Source organism: Anastrepha obliqua, chromosome 3, assembly GCF_027943255.1.
Source record: "Anastrepha obliqua isolate idAnaObli1 chromosome 3, idAnaObli1_1.0, whole genome shotgun sequence".
Classification (NCBI taxonomy): domain Eukaryota; kingdom Metazoa; phylum Arthropoda; class Insecta; order Diptera; family Tephritidae; genus Anastrepha; species Anastrepha obliqua.
Window position 1 is genome coordinate 63,879,547 of NC_072894.1, and position 23,204 is coordinate 63,902,750.

The following is a 23,204-nucleotide window of genomic DNA, read 5'->3' on the forward strand; positions in this document are numbered from 1 at the left end:
GTGTATGTTTATGCATCACGGGTGCCATGATGCTCCCCCTGGATCTTAAAATACAATAGGAAGCAATAAAGGCAATGTGTAAACTCCATAAATATGGTTTCTGGCACGAAGGTGGAACTTCGGGACACAGAGAAATCTTTAAGTTGCTATCGGAGCAGTATCCATTGTTTTTGGCGCCTAAAGATAACCTAATACCCACAGTTTCCCTTAAGGTAGTAGTAGTCTGGTCAAATACTCATTTTTTATAGATATGTTTTAAGTAATTTTTTTTTTAAGAAAATAAAATGCGATCGTTTTGATTTTATAGTATGTTATTATAAACATCAAATAGTATACAAAAACGGTTTTTTTTACATATTTTTTGTAGTAGTGTGGCACCAAAGTAAGCGTTGAAAAGAAAAATATATAGGTGGCTTGTCAGTTGTAGGATTCTCATTTCTGGCAGGTGCTACAATGGGAAAACTACAATCTGATTTTCAACCGAAAAACATACCTTTTTTTCAAAAGTCCACCATTTTGTTATTTTTCAAAAGAATTTAAGCATAAAATCAAATCTTCAAATTGTATACAAAATTGGAAATACTCATACAAATTTTCATCTATATTTTAAACATTTTATACACATTTTAGAAAAATTTCGGGTACACAGTAACATTGCTCATGAAAGGTTAAAAAAAATGGAAGTTTTAAGCGGACGAAAAATTGCGTTAATTTTAATAACAATTTTTTACTGACGGGTTTATGCACTTTAGCCCATATGCAAATGTATTTCTTGTGGATGAAAATCCATAAGACCGTTGGCAAAAACAAATTAATACAAATCAACGCCAGTTTTTATTAAATGCACGTGTTATATATAAGCGCCGTCTGCGAAAAAAATTACTAAAAATCAGCACGCTTTTTTAGACGTCTAAAAATTTCACTTCTTTCTAGTACAATTTCATGAGCAATATTATTGTACCATATATCCTAAAAATTTCGGTCGCCGTTGCCGAAAGAGTAGGCGTATGACTACCATTCGGTACTGCTCAGGTTCGAAAACTCCGGCATAGAACACCAAATTATAACAAAAATTGTTCAATAGCAACGACAAGCAATGGTTTTGGCAATGACGAGTATAATACTACCATTACTACCATGAAAAGCTTCTCATTAAAAAAGCTCCACATAAAACCGTCGGTTCCTGCATTTGTGGAAAAATATAATATAAGGGCGCATACCACAAATAGTAGAAGGTGTAAGAACCCATTATATATTGTATGTAGACAGAACACAATGAAGCTTCAATTTAAAATTACTCAAATCAATCGACTAACTGGCTCTATGAAGAATTTTGCATAAAAATCGTAGCCTTAGCCAGCACGAGATGGAATTAAGTCAAAAATTTAAGTTTGTTAATCATTTAAAGTACCCAACGATTACATCCTTCAACAATTCCGCTATATTTCTGTTTAAAAGTACTCACAAATAGTAACGACCTCATGTACTTAGGAAAGATCGAGCAGAGAAGTGTTGGCCTTTGCCCCCCATTTTTCAGCTGGTGTCAGAAACGCTAAGTGCGATATTTTCCCAAATGGCTCTTCTCTCTAACCACATATGTGCTGTGCATCTTTTGATATTTACAACTGATATCTATGGAATTCGTGATATGCTAGTGTTGTTTGATCTTCAGCCCATAAGGGAAAACGCTAAATAATTGAGTAGACAATTTCCACTGCAGATAAATATTGCATAGCTTCAAACAAAAGAGGTTTCTATGCCTCTCATCCGCTAACACATATCTCACGGCTCATAACCACAAATTTAATTGGCGAGATGAACATCTTCATTTAATCGAAGATAACTACTAATGGGCAGATCAAAATACCACTAATCCCATTGGCATAAAAACCAGTACTAGTAAAAAGGGAGGGAAGGCAAGAGAATGACGGAAAATTGGAAAATAAAGAAACTCATTTCCATTCATAATTTATGTATGTATAAGTAATGACACGTGTATGGTATTGGCAAGCACGCCGTTCAGTGCGCGCAGTTAAATACAATGGTTTACGGTGGCACAAAACTTTGTTGGTTGTATTAATGATATATTGTCAACACTGCAGTCGAGCTGGTGTCCAATTACAGCGTCTCCATGGACCAGTATGCACTTAAGTTGCAGACTGTCGAAGTAATAGTTGACAAGCAATTGCCACTGGCTGATGGTTCGAAATCTCGGTTGTCAAAAGGCCAGCTGATTCTCAAAAGAGTGTTTGTATTAATAGGAGCCAGTGGCGGGGGAAGTAGTGGATGTATTGTACGGCGTTTAGTTGGACTACGGCGTTTTAGTTTGACTATTGTGGTTATGCTCTAAGTTTTATTTATTTTGACACCAAACAAGAAGTGAAACTGTGTGCCCACTTCCAGTTTATATTTTTCAATATTACTATTTGTGCAACGTTTTTTTTCGATAACTTCAGAAATCCAATAGCTGCCCGGCATACGAGTGCAAGCTGGTGGAGCTATGTGTTTTGTTGGTGGGCACATTCTTTTTTCAAATCAGTTTGGTTAGGAAGCGCGTGGTTAAGGAGAAAAACATTTGCACATTTCACTTGCGGTTGTGCCTGTTACATACATGCCCACACATACACACAGGCACACTTTGGTTGTCAAACACTTGTTATCTGCGAATTAATTGGCATACATATTTAGTGATGCCACCTGCCAAACAATCGGCATTCATTGCCTAAAGTGATTTTTTCTCGTTTTGTATTTACTGCAACACCAGTTGAAGAGCTTTTGCAATAATCTGCTTTGTCATACCTTTACCGCAATCTGCCATGTGGTCAACTTTCCATCAAAAATCGATGCGCTTGGCCATTTAAGTGAATTGCCAGATTTAAATGGTGTCGCTTTAGCGAAAATACCTATAACAGTAATTTCCAATATGTAATTTGCTCGTTTACAGGCAAGTTGTTTGCAAACATTAATTTTTAATTGCACTCCTTATCTCTTGTTTTTTTTTTTACTTCATATGGTTGATAAGCGCCACACCTAATTGACATACTTATTCATATTTAATTGATTTTGCACGTTTGGTATAGTGCATATGGAATACGGCATAGAAAACATATTAATTGAATTCATTATGGAAGAAATTATCTCTTGAATTGTAATATTTAAGTTTAGAAAATATTTGACTAATTGAGGTTAACGATATCGCACGCATGCTGAACATTTAGGTTATGTTTAGGGAAGTAAACAAATTGAAGCAACATAGGAACATAAACATCGACAGTAGCTTGTGATTTTTAAACTAATATGCGGGAGTAAACTTATAGAAATATTATCAAGTAGATATCTATATATGAAGTTATGTATGAATGTTGCGAGTTACTCAGAATTTGTCGCTGACAAAATGAATAATTCAGAATTTACAAAAATGGTGCAAACATTAGTGTTAACCAATCATCTGTTGAGTTCCTCTAAATACCACTTTTTCTGGCGCGGGACTCTACCCAAGTCAGTACCCAAGTCATTAAATTGGATTTTTTTATATAAAGTGGTGGATATAACAACGAGTCTTAAAGGCTTTAAATGCTGTCTTATGTATTCTGCCTTTAAGGCACCTTTCTATGTAATCTAGAAATTCAAAAAATCCATTTTTTTCATGTTATGATAGTTTATATTTTCACAAATATACTTGCAAATTTTTATATTGAAATTCATTTTAGTTTAAACTTTACAGTCCTTTATTTAAAACGAGACCAGTTTGGAGTACGACGCCCAGGTGTAAGCGCGTTAACCGTGTTTTTCTCCAAACTATTTTTTCCCAGTTGGCGTTGGTAATTTCTCAAAAGTAGGTACTGAACCGATTGATTTGAATTTTTAATATGTTATTGAGTAGACTTGAGGCTCTTGCGGGTAGCAGAATTATAATTTTATAATCAATTTTTCTATTTTTTTAAGAGCGAGAACGTGAAAAAATCCTTCTTCTTTTTTGTTATTCCAATAAACGGATAAAATATCTAGAAAAAAATTTTTTTTTTTTGTAAATCTGCTACCCACCATAGCGATATATCTCCTGATGAATAATCGACCGAATTTTTTTTTCAGACGCAGCTGAGCAGCCCAATTAATTACGCCAGTGGCATGTGTTACGTCAGGGGAAGCAATTTTTTTATTATTGTTATTGAAATAATATATATATATTTTTTTTGTAAATAAAGAATTCATCTAATGAATAAAAACTATTTTCAATTGATACCGATTATTTCCATTTTAATTTTCAACGCATTCAATTTTCACGCCTCTAGTCCAGAAAGATTCCTTAAAGGGTCAGCAGTGGTTGTCTGCCTGGAATAAGGCATAGATCTCAACTTCCTCACTAAAGTGCTAAATCTTTTAGCACAATTTAAATAAGCAGTGGTTTTAGATTTACGTCTAATGTCAGCCTTACAAGACTTAAATTGGTATAGCTTTCGCTAAGGTATGTTTTAGAGTGACATCCCATTGGTTTTCTGAAACCCTGAGACACTCTTGCATACTAAAAATTGTAAGCTTTTTGCTGAACACATCATATTGTTTTGCCCTTCTTATGATTTCTGAAACTAAGGTTATCAGGAGAATTCCAAACAAGAAAGGGAAGGAGTGCATTCATTTTAATAGTTCACACAAGGCTTGATGGACTTTTGTGACGCCCACGCCTAGATATGACTTTTCAGTTGTCAGATCACTGAGGTTTTAGCAATAATGGAGTCTTGTGGGAAATTCTAAAAAAAGATATCTTCAGATTTATTGAGAGTCAGTCTTTTAGTTATTAAAATGCGCTGTAGTGTCACTGAAATATACCGAAAGTTATTAAACAGAGCAGATTTCAAATCTGTTGGGCACATTTCAGGATAATAAGTAGTATGGGCCATGAGGGTTAAAGTGCTATCACCATATTTCTTGTGAAAATGAAGACAGCTGCCCTTTGCCACTTGCTAACTATATCTGGGTTTATACCTTATCGTCAAACGTAGCTGAAATAGGTTAGAAAACAATCGAAGCATCTTAGAGAAGGAAATGCAAATCTACTGACGTTGGAGCTTTAACCAGACAATCCCATCACAACTAAAAAGAAGATGCAATCCTTCTTCTCCCACATAACTAGGTTCACCTAAATGAAATTGCTGATATGTTAGAATTCTTGATGAGACTCATAAGTGGCACGAATACGACAAGCACGAACTTAAAATTTGGTATTAACCGTCCGTTGTGTGAAAGTTGTATATTCTTTCGTTGTTTAAAATGGCCTGGCCAGGCCACCTATGAGAACACGTGCTTTATTTATAGGCTGGTACGAAAATTATGTCTGTAATCAATTTAAGTGTAATACCGATTAATAAAAAAACAGATTGATTAGTGTTAAAAGAAAATTTATTTATCAAGGTTCATCCTTCTTACTGTTTTTTAATAATTATTTGAAAAATTCAATTTATAAATAAATAAATAAAAATATAAAATTTTAAAAGTTGCTTATGAAGTTGACGTAGTTACTGCAGCTAGACATATGCTGCAAGTGTAGGTTTTGGTTTCTAAACCGTGAGTTAAGTACATTGCATCTTTGCAAATGTGGCAAGTAAATCGGGTTTTTCTTTTAAACTTATCCAGTTTGGTACATAGCTTGCACAATGGCCGGTACTGTGAGCTTACGGGCTTTGATGCAGTTTTTTGGGCTGGGGCCGTCGAAATTTATGGTGGATCCGATACATTATTTAAATTAATTATATATTTCAGTACGAATTCGGATGTTTGTATAAATACTTACATAAAATACATTGAACTTTTGCATTGCTATTTTAATTCCTGGTCTACCATATACCCTGGGATTTGCTTGCGTGTAATGTTGTGTCGACAATACTAGCACATATTTGTCTACTTTGGCAACGTATGATAACATAGATACATTTTCATCCAGGAAAGCAAACAAAGTCTGATATAGAGGTCGAAACTTTTTATACGGCCTTGTCTTTTTGTTCAGCGGAAAGCATAGAGGAACAAATTTTCTATTTGGGCGCACTGTGCCTACGACAGGTAATCCCTTCTGCATAAGAGACTTGGCCAATTCGAGTGATGTGAAAAAGTTATCGCAATACACCGTTCGGCCGGAATTACGATACCTCTCTACCAAATCCAGTACCACTCTTTCACCTTGGTTAATTTCTCGTTCTTCATTTGGTCGTTTTCCTGTGTAAATCTGTCTTTTGAGAGGGTAGTTTGCCGGCTTAGACCGAATATACTGCGTAAACCTAGTTCGCCCACGGTATGGAAATAGTTGCTCATCTACTGTTATTGCTGCATTTGGAGTATATGCTTCGTGCAGATTGTGATTCATCATAGTCCAAATGTCGTCGATTGGTGCAGATTTACTCAACAGCATACGTTCAGAACGAGTATTAGCTCCATCAAAACGAACAACCCGAAGCAATATTTTGAATCAATCTAACGACATTGTTGCATTATAAATATCAAAATGCCGAGAATGCTATAGATCCTTTGCTTGCATATTATTACAGTGGAACACACCGGAAAATAATAGCAATCCAAACCAAGCATACATTTCCATTTCGTCTGTGGGCTTCCACTCTTTTGGTTTACATGTTGGATTAGCCTCGTTCCAGGCCTTGATCATTTCTCCTGCTTTCCGATTCGTCTGACGAACAATTATATCGACTATTTCAGGTGACATTATGTCACGAAAAATAGACACTGGATTTGGCAGAAATCGATGAGCAGGTCCCACTGGTCAACTTCTGAGTGAGAGAGAACCGTATTCACTATTTCTTGTTCTCTAATTAGTCAGAAGACCAAGTACGGTGCATGACCATACTAAAATTGCAGTGGTGGCCTGTGCAGGCCATTTACCCTAACATATGAAGTTTTTGTGTAAAATGTATTTTTTTTTTCATAATCACTTCGCTGGAAATGGTTATAAAATTTTCAGAAGATTCATCTAACAGACTTGTATGGTATATTTTCGCTGTTTTTTGAAAACCTAACGAAACAAATATATATACCCCTCTAAAATTCGGAATGGCCTGCGTAGGCCACATCACACAACGGACGGTTAAAGTAGACATATCCCTATCTGATAAGTAAAATCAAAATTCCTAGCTCAAATGCATAATGATTTCATTATTTCTTTATTATTTTGAGCCCACATATATGTAATATATATAATTTACGCGTACACCCTTTTCGGGTGTTTGGCCGAGCTCCTCCTCTTATTTGTGGCGCGCGTCTTGATGTTGCTCCACAAATGGAGGGATTTTCAGTTTTAAACCCAACTCTGAACGGCAGATATTTTCTATGAGGAGCTTTTTCATGGCAGAAATACACTTGGAGGTTTGTCATTGACTGCCAACATCTGTAGTACAAAGCTTTACATATTCCAAGCTAATAAAATTGTAAACATTGTGCTCATATGTTTGCAGTTACTAAAAGTGAAATTTACTCAATACTCCATTTAAAACTCATACACGCGCCGTTTTGCGGCGCATTTCTCTTCCGCACCACGCAGTGAAACCAAACGTGTCTTCCATAGGTAAACACAGTAACAGTAGCGAACGGAATCGAATAAAAATAATCAGTACAATGACAAATGTAGTGGTACAAAGAGAGTAAACAATACAATATTTGTTATAATTATTTTTATTTTTTTGAATAAAAATAATCAGTACAATGACAAATGTAGTGGTACAAAGAGAGTAAACAATACAATATTTGTTATAATTATTTTTATTTTTTTGTTTTAATAACCAAAGTAGCACTTGTGGCATGCGCAAGTTTTTCTAATCAACCTTTTTCGATTATGGTAACACTTGCTCTATCAAGCAACGAAAGCAAAAACAAAACCCACCAAAAAATATAAAAACTTCTACAAGAAAAAATTGTTGCTGGAACGTTCATGCTTTCCTTATAAGTAACTGTATATGTATGAGTACATGAAATTGCTGAAGTGGGTGAAAAATATTAATTGAATAAAAATTTCTCCAACTTTAAAGTGCATATACTTGTATAACTTCTTTGGTAGCTACACAACAAAAAGTATAGAAAATAATACTCACAATACATATCCTACTTGGATTTCTTTATAAAGCTAAAGTACGCGTCAATTTAAAAGATTTTTTATATAAAATTGTCATATTTGGGTAATAGGAAATCCATAGCATCCACAAAGATTTTACTTTGCTTTGGTATTACAGTTTTGAGGAAAAGTGGTGTTAATATTAAAGACACTTTGCGGGGATGTTTACGAGCAGAAGATCTCACATTCTGGAGCACATTGAAAAAGGGGCTTTAATGTGAATTCAGAACGGAATAGGACGAACCTAAAATTCATGGGTGAAACTTCTTTTTGGACGAATAGTTGCATACGTCAGTCCTGGTTTTCTGCTGATAATCGACAAACTCAACGAACTGTTGAGCATTCATTTAAAGCTCATTTTTTGGACTGCTTTTCCGAAAGAATATTTAGCCGTTTATTTGTGCTTACCACCAATTTTGATGAATAAAATTTACCAATGATGGCAATGCTGGTTTACCATCAGCTGTAAAGATATTTGGAAGAGCTAACCAATTTTGGCAACACGACAAAGAGCAAAAGCATCGAAGCCGAAGGAATGTAGCGTGAAAAGTACAAAATGTGATTAAAATGTTGGATTAGCCTCCGCAGTCATCTGATGCTAAGCCCACTAAAAAAGTTTGGCCAAAAATTAAGAAAAAACTCAAAGCAAAAGAAATATGAACGCTCAAAGATTTATAAAGAAAGCACTATCAATAAACCGTGCGGTGTGCCACACAGCCACAGAACCAACAATTAATTTATTGCAACCGAAATCCCCGGGCGAATAATTTCAGTATATTTTGGGACAAGTAGGCCAAGATCACACGATTTAACACTTGTTGACTATTTTTGCGGGGAATATACGTACGTTGTGCTACCATTATATATATATATAATTGGCGCGTACACCCTTTTTGGGTGTTTGGCCGAGCTCCTCCTCCTATTTGTGGTGTGCGTCTTCATGTTGCTCCACAAATGGGTCCCTCCATTGGGCAGAAATACACTTGGAGGCTTACCGTTGCCTGCCAAGGGGCAACCGCGATTAGAAAAACCTTTCTTAATTTTGGTGTTTCGCCGAGATTTGAACCTACGTTCTCTCTGAATTCCGAATGGTACTCTCGCACCAATCCATTCGGCTACGGCGACCGACCATTAGGATATGGATAAAATATAATCGGTGACTTTTTAAGAATTGCTGAAAGGAGCTAGTGTCATGGTAATGAGGAAGTTCCAGATGCGGCCGATAACGATAACTTATCGGGTTAAGGCAAGTAGTTGGAGTCCGAATGTCTAAATACTTGTCTAAGCCTAGCAGGAGCACAACATCTTAACAGCAAATACTGAGACAGTTTCACTTTATCATTCTCCATACAGCTTTCGTATATGTAAGTGGCTTGAAGCTACTTTAAGTCTCTGTGACTGCTCCACTTTTGCTTAAACATAAACTCTTACTACTTTGAACGTCCGGCAAACTTAAAATCTGAAATCATTCATAATTTTGTTTCGTTTATTAGATAGACTAAATGGTTTCACTATAAAAGGTATTACAGGGAGAAACTTATTCCCAAACAAACAGATGGTACAGGAATGTACCTTCAAGCCTCCTTCAGAATGCCAACGGACAGTGTAGGGTTAAGCATCTCGCCACCAACGACAGATATAACCCTCGAACTTTTTCCAGAATCATTAGACCAGAAGGCCTTAACAACTCTCCATGTCCAATTTTTCACCCAGTTACAATCTGTTAACGCCCACCTTTTAAGGAGCAATTCAAAGGTACGTAGTCATGGAGCCCTATCTTCGTTATGCACGAAAAACTATCTCAAGGGTGCCCGAGTGCCAGATGGTTTAATGTCTCAATGAATGTGATCAAAAGGGGAAACATGGAGCTCTAAATAAGTAAATACGACAAAGAAAATTTTACAAAAAGAAGCGCCATTTGTAAACGAGTAAACTTTGGAAAATAACATTCATCATTCATAAACTGTAAATTAAAGTTGATAATGGAATAAGTAAACTTGACAAACACACCTTTCTTTTTCTACAAAATATCTACCGATACCAGAAAGAAGTTTACTTAAAAATTAAGCGACTAATCTTTACCAGAAATTAAACACTTTCGATGATCTGTTTAGTTAGCACTAACTGAACTGTCTCTTTTCTTTTCAATTCACACCACTTCGCAAAGAAGCGTCAAATTGTGTAACATACGAGAATACAAATTTACATGCGCGCTTTTACTTGAACTTTTATAAGCCTAAAATTAGCTTGTCACGCTTTTTCAGCTGCTACGTGTATGTATGTTCGTGCATTGCTGCAATAACTTTCCTTTTCACTACCTCGCAATTCCAATAAAAAAGTGTTAATTGTAAAATGGTTTTCAATGACATGCACTAAAATTTGCAGCACCAATGTATATTTTTATATGTACAGATTTTCGTATATATTTGTTAAATGTAATTTTTATGCATCTACACCTTCGTGTGGCGCTTAATTCTCCGTGGTAATATCGTTTACGCACCTTTATTAAAATTACGCAATCGTCTACTGCACCAAGCTCCTTAACGGGCTGTATATTAATGCGCAGCAATGCAATTGCAACGATAGACTTAAGAAACAAACTCGGCGGGTGGAGAAGTCATAAAAAGTGCATAATACTTTATTTTGGGCAAAGTCGGTTAGCACTTCATTTACTCATGGTAGAGACCATTAGGCACTGGAAGCAAAATGGAAATCTAATGTTAACATATTTTATAACTGTACTTGGAGATAAACAATGATAATTTTTGGCGACCATTAGTGCTTTTGATAATTTGCTTGAATTTTTACTTTTTTAGTAATGAATATAAAAAATTTGCATTAAACATTTGCTATCTAAGTAAGTGCATACAAAATTTTAACTGGGAATATAATTAAGTTTTTACGTGCTTTGCGCTTACTACGATTAATGTAAATTTTTTCTTGACCGATTTTGCTACTTCTATGAAATTTTTAAAAACTAAAATTATTCATGCTTGTGAAAACGGTCCTAAACTCTGCAATACAATATTCTTTTGTGTAAATATTCTGGAAAACTGTGAAACAAATTCGAAATAGCCTAAATACATTTGGGCAATAAATCTGTATTTTCACAAATCTTTAAAGACAAAATTTTGTAAAATTAAACTAAAACTCTGTATACAAATTTAATTTGGTTTCAATGCGAAATAAAATAAATTGTCAATTCAATAATATTATTATTATTTGGGGAAAAATAGATTCATTAATTTCTCGGTACATGATGTAGTGAGCGATATCTCGTAAAGTATCGACAGTATTAGTGTGACATTTTACACTAAAAAATATGTATTTGCTGATTTCTGTTTTTTTTTCATTCAGTTGTGAGGTGCAGGGTGTTAACAATAGAAGTTAACAGAGGAAAAACTCGGCACTTTTGACAGCATTTCTTTGATAAAGGCGAAAATGCATGTGAGCCGGCAGAAATCGTGAATGTTGCTTATGGTGCTGATAGTATAATAGCTAATTACGTGCAATTTTGGTTTCGTCCATTCCATTCAGGCATTTATGATGTGAAATAAAATGTCTATAATGTCGAAAATATCGATAACATCACAGAAATAAACAAAGTTGACTAGCATTTTAGTAGTCGTAGCATAACCCTGGAGCTAAAGATCAACCATAAGCAATTTTTAAATCATTTGCGTAAAAAGTTTGGTCAAAAATAATAGATATCTTTTTCCCCAAACTAATAACTTAACTATAAAACATTTACTTCACCGAATCACTATTAATTCAAATCCCTACGATTTCTTCTCATGCATACCTTGCTGCAAAATTGTAAGCACACCACTATTTTGTTTATAAGAGTATATTTCACACCACAACAAAAACCATATAAACGAAAATTTCAAAGTTTGTACAAAATGTACAAAAAATCTCATCAAAACTTTAACACTTTAAACAGAATTGTTCCAAAACATATTTTTATGTGTAAGAAAAAGTCTGGCACCATCAACAAAAAACAAAAACGTGTGAAAAAATTAATTGTAGCTCCTTGAAATTAACACTTCAAACAGCATACCAAAAAAAATTCTACAAATACTGATTAAAACGTTGAAAGTTTGATAACATTTTGAACAATTTTGTACAAAGTTTGAGCAGAAATCGTAACTGGCATAGGATGCAACATAACTAAAAGAAGCATATCATCAAAATTTATTACCCAATTTTGTTTTTGAACAAATTTTTTACTAAATAAAAAAATGATTTGGATTTCCATCACATTCTCATTTTCACCTTTACGCACTCCAATGTGTGTCAGTTTCTGTACTGTAACTGTCTAGTTCTCAATGACATACGACGTCATCTGCAAAAAACATAAATCTTCTTCTTACATGCCCCCTTCTATACATCCTCTGCATGCTTTCATCGTTAAAAGTTTAAATATTCTCATACGTCTAAGCACTGTCACATATTTTGCTTTAAATTTACGCTATGCTAAGTATGACTATCGAGGCTGATGAGGGGTACCAACATTTGATTCGAATAAAGAAATATGGCATAGGAAGCAAGAGAAGTTAATATGCAATGTAATTCTTATCGATTTGAACCACTTCTGATCTGTGCGGATAATGAGAAGAAGTGCGCTTTTCGTATGATTCTGAGTATTCTAGTACAGAATTTTTAAATACATTGCTTCGCAAAATAACATTTTATTAAGTAGAATTTTCCAAACCTGAATTTTAACAGCCATAATTTTGAATACCACGAAATTGCTGTACCCAACCCCATGCGTGTTTAAGATATTTCAACTCAATGCTAAGTACTTACATAGCAAGGGCACATTGAATGTTTTCAGAGCCGGAGGTTTAATATCCATTCTGTCATATAAAAGTGGTTCACTGTAAAGCTATTAGGAGTGTTTGTGATTAGCACTCATTTATTTCAACTTCCCGCACATCTCGATGGGTGGCTTTTGGCATTTTTCGTAGCATCTGTGTTTTTTTTTTTTGGATTTCCAGTGATCCAACTTGGCCGATGGCGGTTTACAGAGATCGAATGTGATCAAATCAAATCAATGCCGGCGGAAAACTCTGCAATCTGTGCAACGCACTTGCGCTCTCAGAGTGGCTTCGTCATACAGAACAGTATCTGAAGCAGCGGTGTTAATTATCAGCGGAACCATCTCTATACATATTCCAGCACAAGAGCGCAACTGGCGATGGGAGGCAAAAAACACAGGAATCCCAGTACCACGCTTCTCCGATATTAGAGTTCAAAGGCTCACACTCTGGCAGGCAAGATAGAACTCTGAACGGTTTGGTACATGGACAGGGAGACTAATACCCGATCTAAAAAAGTGGGTAGAAAGAAAGCACGGTGAGGTTAATTATTACCTCACACAGTTTTTGTCCGGACACGGGTCCTTTCGCAAGTATCTGTGGCGAATGGGAAAAGTGAGCCAACCAAACTGCATTTATGGAGATACTGAGTATGATGATGCGGAGCACACCTTCTTTAAATGCGAGAGGTGGAACGTAGAGAGAACAGGTCTGCAACGAGCTATTGGTGGATTTACACCTGAAGAAATTATCGAGAAAATGGAATGCCGTGGCAAACTTTGCGAAGGATATTGTCCGAAAAAAGAAGCACGAAATGGAAAGTTATGCCGAAGAGCATTGAGCATAGGTTTCTCAAAACAGGCGACCCTGGACGCAGGATGAGTAAGTAAGTGTTCTTCTTAGGACGCCATCTTGGTCCTCTACCTCGAAGCAATGCGGAAGCAGTCCCGGGGTGGAGGGAAAAATCCAAGAGAAGAAGAGGGATGTTTTTACTGGAATCACCACACACGTAGTAGCGACGGTTACTCTATGGTGCGAAGGCATTTTTAACCCAACCTCACCGCCGAACAAAAATAAAATATGATCAAATCTAACCGGCAAGCAGTGATGCCAAAGGCAAGGAATTTTTCACTTTGTGATAATTTCTAATAAGAACTACCTAAACGGGAAATATAATTTTATATATCAAGTATTTTTAAGCTGCATGAGAACTATCGATATCGATAACTTTGCTTTGACAACTGATAATAGCAAACTATGTTGAAGTTTCTATTCAATAAGGTTTGGCAAGTCATTATGAAACGCTTAACGCTTAAAAAAAAATACAATCTCGCTGTCAAACAAATATCTCTTGAATACATGTAAAAGTTTTCCGTTGATAAATTTTTGACTTTTAATTTTACAATTTAAAACCTTTAATTATGAGTATGAATTTCCACATTAAAAAAGATATCCGCTTACATAAACTCTACCTCAGACACCTTTAGTAGACGTTTAACGTAAGAAAAGTCAAAGTAGTAAAAATAAGAGTCTCTGTTGCTTCGAAAAATATGAATTTTATTCATCTTGCGGTAACGAAATATCATTTCGAACTACAAAGAAAAAAGACTAAATACCAGTTGATGTAATTAAAAAAGTTTATATTCATTCAAGCTATAAATAAATATATATGTATGTACATAAACTGCATACATTTTTCTTGCTTTTGTTTTATAGGTGTGTTAAAATGTGGTAAAAAAACAACGGATTCTCTTGAAAAAAAATGGAAAAAATAAAAATTAGTATTTTTCGAGGTATTTTTTTATTTATTACATGGATTTGCTACGCGCGGGTTTTTTATTGGGCCATTATTGAGAGCTGGAATGAAAATTAAGAGGTAAATCTGCCGACTGCGCCTGCAGTTTTTCTCTGTGCTGGTAGATGCATATTTTTTATAGCGCAGAGGCAATTTTAAATTTTCATCTGCTATCAAAATACGAATGGATATTAAGTTAAAGGACCGTGCGTTAGTCTAAAGCAAAAGAACCGTGCCTTCCCTATATCACAACATGCTCGTAATAGATTTAATTTTCCAACAAGTAGCTTTATAAATTCAGTGGCTTTATTAAATAGTAAAAAACTTAGTAATCTATCATCCCTGATTTTTATGCAGCGGGTGCCAAGCCGGAGCGCATTGGCGAGCCGCTTGCTCAAAGATAAGACTAAAGTTTGCAATTGAACTTATTGGTGGACAAACACTATATACCTTAAGCTAAATACATATGTATATTGGGATGGCCTTCTTACTTTTGCCCGCGCGACTTATATTTTTTAAAATATATAATAGTTCTTTATTTTTACACAGAAGTTTTGTTTTTAACAAAAATGGTTCTTTACTATTACATAGGCAACCTTGTGGTTGTGATGAAATCTTAAGACTAAAAACTTATTTCATATTATACTCGTACTCTAAAGTTCGAATTAAATTGGTTGACCATAAAGCACAAATATGAACTAAGCAGATTTTGCCTTTGGGTGTCCAACCAAACCTGAGACCGTCTGACATGTAGAAGTGTAAACAAAGCGATACTGCTACTGCATAGGACGTCTTAATTTCCTATTTTATTTTTATAGGTGTGTTTTTTATTGTTTTATGGGATCGGGACCGTTTCCCTCAGTCATGGCTGAGATTTGGAAAGGTCACTGGCTGTACTCAGTCGCTGGACTGTCCCTTCCGGCCTCCAAGTCAACTCTGACAAAACGGAGCTGGTGCTATTCGCCAGAAAATATAAATCTCCACTCTTTCGACTTCCCAAATTAAACAACCACGTTCTCCCGCTCTCATCGGAAGTTAGGTATGTTGGAGTGATACTTGACTGTGAACTCCATTGGAAGCTACACATTGAAAATCGAGTAAATAAGGACAGTATAGCCTTCTACTCCTGCAAATCTATGTTCGGTAAAAAGTAGGGACTCACGCCACACAATTTTAACGTATGGTTGCCTAGTTTGGTGGGAAGCTCTTCAGAAGGGCTATAATACCACTAAACTGGGAAGAGTGCAAAGGACTGCATGCATTGGTATCACTGGAGCATGTAAAACTTGCCATAATGCTGCCCAGAATGTACTTCTGCATTTACTTCCCATCGAATTTTCCGTTATTTCCATCACAGCTCAAAGTGCAATCAGGTTAAAGGAGATTAGCCTCTGGAGGCAATCGCTCAAGGGACATGGTAGTATTTTCGGGCAGTTAACACCGTATTTCTCCGAACTTCGAACAGATATCTCTATACGCAAACTAGAGTTTGAGGGTCGTACTAAGGCAAGTTTCCAGATAGGCAGGATTGGATCGAGGGGAAAATCTGCACCGAAGCTTGCATCTCGGTCTTCACTGACGGAGCAGCGGTTTTCTCTAAATCATGCCGAATACTGCCTTTAAACTGCCGAATACTGCTAGTGTATTTCAGGCAGAAGTCTTGGCATCCAGATTGTTTAGGGAACGTGGGAGCGAGGGAGATATTAACACCCGATCCGATAGTGATCGGAGGATTTGACGGCGCCACGGTGAAGAACGAAATTAGTAAACTCCTGTAAAGAGGAGATCAAATCTCTTGGGTGTGCAGGTAACATTTCACTGAATAGGGTTCCATGATATATAAACATAGCAATGAAATTACTGATGAGCTTTCCAGTAAGGGGACTGAATTGATTTCAGGGCCCTCTTACCCGGTCACCGAAATACCCCCGACAGTTGTTAAAAGGAAACTGCACAAATAAAGCGCAGAAAAGAGGGAGCTCCATTTCTTCATGTGCTATTTCGAAAACCCATTGGCCCCAATACGATATACGAAGGACTAGAAAAATCCTTTGGACTCCTCGCCATTCAATGTCCAAACTCGTAGCTGTGTTTACCGGTGATTGGACGATCGGCACACACGCGGAAAAGCTAGGGTTACCTTTTAACCCCCATTGTAGAAGCTGTGGGGACCTTTCAGAGAAGGAGACTGTAGAGCACTTTCTCTGTAAATGTCCGGGTTTGGCAGCTAGACGACTAAGGTCACGGGGCGATCCTTTCTTCGACAGTCTGGGGCAGTGCGTCAACCTAAATCCAACCAATCTCCTCCATTATATCAATAGCTCTGGCTGGCTGTAGATATCTGCCTATTGGTAGTCTCATAATGGTATCAAAACGGGCTTTAGTGCTATTTGAGAAGTGCAAGACCGGCACTTAACCATTTCACCTACCATCCATCTACCTTGGTAAAAAGCAGCGAAGCCTTTCCCCCAAAAATATCACTCTTTATTTCTTTTTGACTTTTTTTGTACTGATTTATATCTATTCTCCGTATTTAAAGAGAATTAATAAAAAAAAACTTCTAATACTGTGGAAAAACAACAACTAAAGCAATAAAACAAACAACGTTCTATTTCGACACTGTTAATAAATTGCTTTTACAAACTTTATTCCTTCATTATTGCAGTTTTTAATGCAGCTGCATTCTTTGGATGTCTTTTATGGACTCTTTTCTTCAAAAAGGCTCATAAATTTTCAATCACGTTCATGTCGGAACTCTGGGCTGGTGTATTTATAACTGTACCGCAATTGTAGAGAAGCCACATCTGCACATTATGCTTTGGATAGTTGTCGTTATTAAAATTTGGTTTGTGCTCAGTGCTAAGATTTTTTTTTCAATATACAAGGTGTGCTATCTTTTATGTCGGTATGATAACATTGAATAACTTTGAAAAAAAAAAAAACAATTAATATATTAAATATTAAAATTAAAACTATTTTTTGAATACAATATCAATCAAGTGGCCACCTTTATTAGCAATCACAAAGTGAGATCTTTTTTCTGCGTTTGTCATCACCTTGTCAAACGTTTGAATGTGTCCCTTAAGCTGGTCGAAAGTCTGCGGCTTGTTCGCGTAAACCTTTTTCAGATACTCTACAAAAAGAAGTCCGAAGGGTTAAGTCAGGTGATCTGGGGGGCCAGTCGATGTCGCCTCTTTTTGACACTAGACGTCCCGCGAATTTTCGTTGCAGAAATTCAATTTTTGCAAATTTAAATTATTCTTTAAAATGCGCCGCATTGTGATTTCACTGACGCCAAAATGTTCAGCTTCAGCGCGTTGTTTCGGTGTAAAGCGATCCATGGTTAAAATTGTACTGAATTTACGCGTCGAAAACATGTTCTTATGTTGAAGTCGATCTGTTGGTAAATGACAAAGTTATTCAGCGTTTACATACCGACATAAAAGATGGCGTACCCTGTATTTAAAAATGCATTGGCGTCCATTGTACCGTAATAAGCACCACGCCTCTTACTTTTCATGGTTTAACCGTGGCAATTATATTTCGATTTTGTAAGGCTGTTAAGGACCTGCGTCATACTCTAATCGGCCAATCGTTGTAATACAGCTTTGTCTCTATCTCTTCGCAAAATATAACGTCGACCCAATAATATCCTGGTTCGGAAATGTGGTTAAAAGCGAAAGACCGAAATCGTTTCTTGCGTGCTGATCTCGATGAGATGCACTGCTTCATTAGAGACAACAATACCACACTGCTCGTTCAGTTCCTTTGCAAGTGATTTCAAGAAGAGTTTCAGGTTTTGATCCAAGTTTCGGATCATCAAGCATTCTGCACGTCCTGTAATTTTAGTTTTAGACCCACCTGCATACTTTTGCTCTAATCTACCCTCTTTTTCCGCTCGATTTATAACATTATAAACTGTCTGACGTGTTGACGTTTCAGACAATTCCTAAACGCTTTTACCCAAGTGGTAATTATAATATAATAATTGCGTAATATCAAAAGATAATTTTTTGCCAGGCATTCTAAAAGCACAGTGTTTTAATTTAAAGTCCGAATAAAAAAAAAAGCTTTCTTTGAATTGTAAAAAGAAAGCATCAAAATGATCATTGCAAAGCAGAGTTGATCGCGAAACATATTCACACATCAAACACACAAAGAAATTGAAGAATCAAAATGTAAAAGCAATTTTTTGACAGTGTCGAAATAGAATCTTATTTGCTTTTGTGGCTTTAGTTTTGTTTTTGAAAATAATTTGAAGTGTTTAATTAATTCCCTTTAAATGCTGTGAATAAATATGAGTCAGTATAAAAAGACGTCAAAGAAATGTAAACAAAAAGTGCTTTTTTTTGCTAATGAAGTCAAAAAATTCAAATTTTTTTTTTTTTTTGGAGTTTACTCCTTAAGAAACGATATGAAAAAATATGGGTAGTAAAATCATGTGAATCACTGGCGTACGCTGACGGAAGTGACGCATTGCCCTCTTTCTATATTCTAGTGAGAAAAAGCACTGCCTACCTTGTGGCGCTACTTTGTTGGTGCAAACTTGTAAGAAATATATATTTCCTTCTGGTTGCTAATTTCCAGTGAGAAATAGCACTGCCTGCCATGTGGCGCTTGGTTGTCGGTGCAAACTTTTAGGAAATATATTTTCCTTGTGGGTGCTGATTTCTGGTGAGAAAAAGCACTGCATACCTTGTGGCGCTGGTTTGTTGGTGCAAACTTCTAGGAAATAAATTTTCCTTGTGGGTGCGGATTTCTCGTGAGAAAAAACACTGCATATCTTGTGGCGCTTGGTCCTGGGTGCAAACTTGTAGGAAATAGATATTTCCTAGTGTAGAAAAAAAATTGAAGGATTGTGAGAAGCTTTCTTTCGTCAATTATAAACCAATTATATTCACACTACCAGATATATCCAGTGAAAAAGATTTAAGTACGGATCAAAAATAACTACATTTGTATTTGATATTTGTAGTGCTATTATAAGTGGACATTGCAACGACAGCTTAAAAAAGAAAAACCCCAAAAAAATTGTTCATTCCAGGTGGCTTACTATAGCGAATAGAATAAATAAATTTATATTTTTCCAGTAATATAGAAAAGGTCTTCATTTACTCCTTTTGCATATTAAATATATTTTTAAATATCACGGTAATCGTTCTTAAGGAGTAAACTCCAGTCGCGTGTCGGAGCTGACACACACACCTCTTTTTTCAAAAGTCATTCTTTACTAACTGTAACTGTAAGAATAGAAGTGCTTTTGGAAATTTCAATAAATATTTTGTGAATTGTGCATATGCTGAGAAAAAATCTTATTCAGTTCGTCTACGCTGCATGATGCTGAGGTAATTGAATTGGCATAGAATTTACGAATGATTGAAATCTATAAAAGTAAAAATTGTGAACAAATTCACCGGTATTTAGGGATATGTGAGCGATATATGCCTTCATAATTGAGTGAATAGAGATAAGCGATGTATAAAACATTGCCTACTTTTTGGCGACTAGTTTAAACAGTTGTGCTTTACTTGTGGATAGGAGTTCCAACCATATAACCAAAATGATGAGTGTACTTAGGCTTCTTTAGCTGGAGGCTTATCATAAGCCGTGTTCAGCATCACTGCTCAACAAATATCAAATCAACATTTAGTGGGGTAAATTACGAACTGAAAAATACAAGTCGTGAGAAAAGTGTTTAATTAATAGAAAAATGTGTAATGATACATATCCACATCTCAAATGTTTTCAGAATTCTCAAAATGTGTTGCACAAAAAGTTGTCTACTCTGTTATCATTTCGTTTAATCGTTTCATGTTTACGGTCGATAAAGCGGATTGCAAAAATCCGATAAAACTATAAAACGGAATTTGGAAGAACCGATGTCATCCGCATTTAAGCACAGAAGCATAGGCGAGTAAAAAAAGAATACAGCTATAAAAGTTCGTATTGTTGGAGAATAGCCTTAACGGGTGAGACACTTTTTTAAAATTTTTCCTAATTTTTTTGCGCTTACATATATACAAAAAGTCACAGAAATATTTTTAACTGAATTGTAAAACCACTGCAGGGCTATCTCCGAACACATCTATATTTCGACGGTGCCACACAATTCCACATATTTTACAATTTCCTCTATAATGTGAAGACGAATTCGATAAACGAACGGCTGCATAATTGCGCATTTAATACGCATTAGAATTTGTACGTGACAGACAATAATTTTGTGCTAAACATCAGGTTGCTAAACATTAGATTTATTTGCATTCCTTGCTGCTTTACTGTACTGCTTTAACGTCTTTGTTTAGGTTGGGTAAACATGCGGCATACAATTAGGCGCAAAACAAAATCTTGGTTAAACTGTAAGAGTCTATTTATGTAATAAAATTATCGTGAAAAGCTATAAAATAGAGAGGTGTTACTAAATTCGAATTGGCAAATTACTTATTAATAAAAATACATTTTAATTTCGTGCGTTTACAGTAAAGTCCTCATTCATAGTAACATTTTATCAAGGATGTTAGATTGCAAGCATGGTGAAAAGATGTTTACAGGTGCGTATATTGCGAATATCAGACCGTTAACCGGCTCTCAGGGAATTTGCCAAAATAAGCAGAGGGATTGTCGTAACTGGAGTTATGTATCGGTAAATCTATCATCCTTGGATTATCAAGTTTGGTCTACAGTCACGTCACCGGGGACGGTGACAGAATGCTGCCAGAACATTTTTCACCCACTCAAAAGTAACATTAGTAAATTTGTGTTTTATATTTTCGTATATGACCAGCACAATTTCAGTTTTTTCGTAAATAAACCACTATCATGAGCCCGGATACGTCAGCCAATCTTCTTTCAAATTCGCTAAGAGGTAATTAATAGTCTGATATTGGCAACATATTCTGATTTTTTCACATTGACATTTGGCATATTTATTATTCTGGCAGTAATCATAATAGGCGGGCCAGAAATTATAACCAAATATGAGTAATACACATGCACCAATTTGAAAAACAAAATTTGTAAATTAGCTAATTTTGTTTATTTTATTTTTTTTTATAAAATTTTAATTTTCTTCAATAAATGTATATCATCAAAAATACCTTTTACCGTTTAATACCACGTTCCACTAAGCAATTTGAAGATTTATCAGACTACTAAAATTTAAGGCTGCAACATTTCAATGCGATAATCAAATGTTGGAGAGGCCAAAGCAACAAAATTTTTTACCGACATTTACATCTCAAAAACGTCAAATTATTTGCCTTTATTGAATGCAAAAGTATTAACGAAATTTGTGCTTTAGGAAAAAATACCGCAATTAACTAAGGCAATAATAAATCGTTTTAAATTTGATCCAGACTTTGAAAGTTTGTGCAGAATTTGGTGACAACCTAAGACATTCCAAAAAACTCAATTTGAAAAGTGAGCAAGGATCCGAAAAACTTATCATCTAAACATGCTGCTATTAAAGCCGAAAGCACTGACAAAATTATGCATCCCAGGACTGTTCGTAGAGCGTTCATCTAAGGAGAGCTTAAGCAAAACAAATATATTTTGAAAGATGTCATGCCTTGTCTTCGACGATGGCAAATTCAGTTTGGCGACAAAGACATCTGCCCTGCAAGCAAAAAGTATTCAAACAGCAATTTAGCATGAAGAGACTGGAGTCATAAAGGATCCACTAGTCGCTTGTGGGTGGTTGGCCGGTCGTTGTTTTTTAGGTAGTAGTCTGGTAACTTACACGTTTTTTGAGGCCATGTTTGGGACATTTTTTGGAAGGGAAAATAAAATTCAATCGGTTGTATGATATGTTATTAAAGGTATCAGAAGGTGTACAAAAAACAATTTTTTTTTTTTTTTGATGTTTTGATACTATTTTTAGGCATTACTTAGGCAGCAAGCGGCAAAAAAAAGGTACAGTGGCTGGCCGGCGTGATTTCGTCACTTGTGGTCATCTGAAACAGAAAAAACAAATTGCTTATTAATGAGTGTGCTTGTCGTTCTGACGGGTAGTAAGATCAAATGATTTTGACAAAAAATAACAAAATGGCGGACTTCGTAAGAAAATTGCCTTTTTTTTAAGTGGAAATCGGACTAAAAAATGGAAAGTTAGGGACGAAATAAATTAAATCTACTACCCGCCAGAACTATTGATGTGTAGAAAAACATATCTAAATTTCAGCTCAATCCGTTAGATAGAAAATTTGTTTTCACGACGGCCATCCGGAAAAACGTTGTTTTGAGAAAAACGCGTTTAAAGTTTTAGCGGCTTAGCGCGCGCAAGTACGAGCCGCTCTCATAATTTCGTCAATATTTCGAATTTCGGTCTAAAATTTGTACAGTATATTACCAATATATCGCACTTTCAAAATACGTAAAAAACCTAAATTCGAAATTTTCAAAATAAGTTACCAGACTACTACCATGTGTGGCGACACGCTTGGTATTGCTCTGGGTTAACTCAGCCACAGTTGCCTTGCTAAAT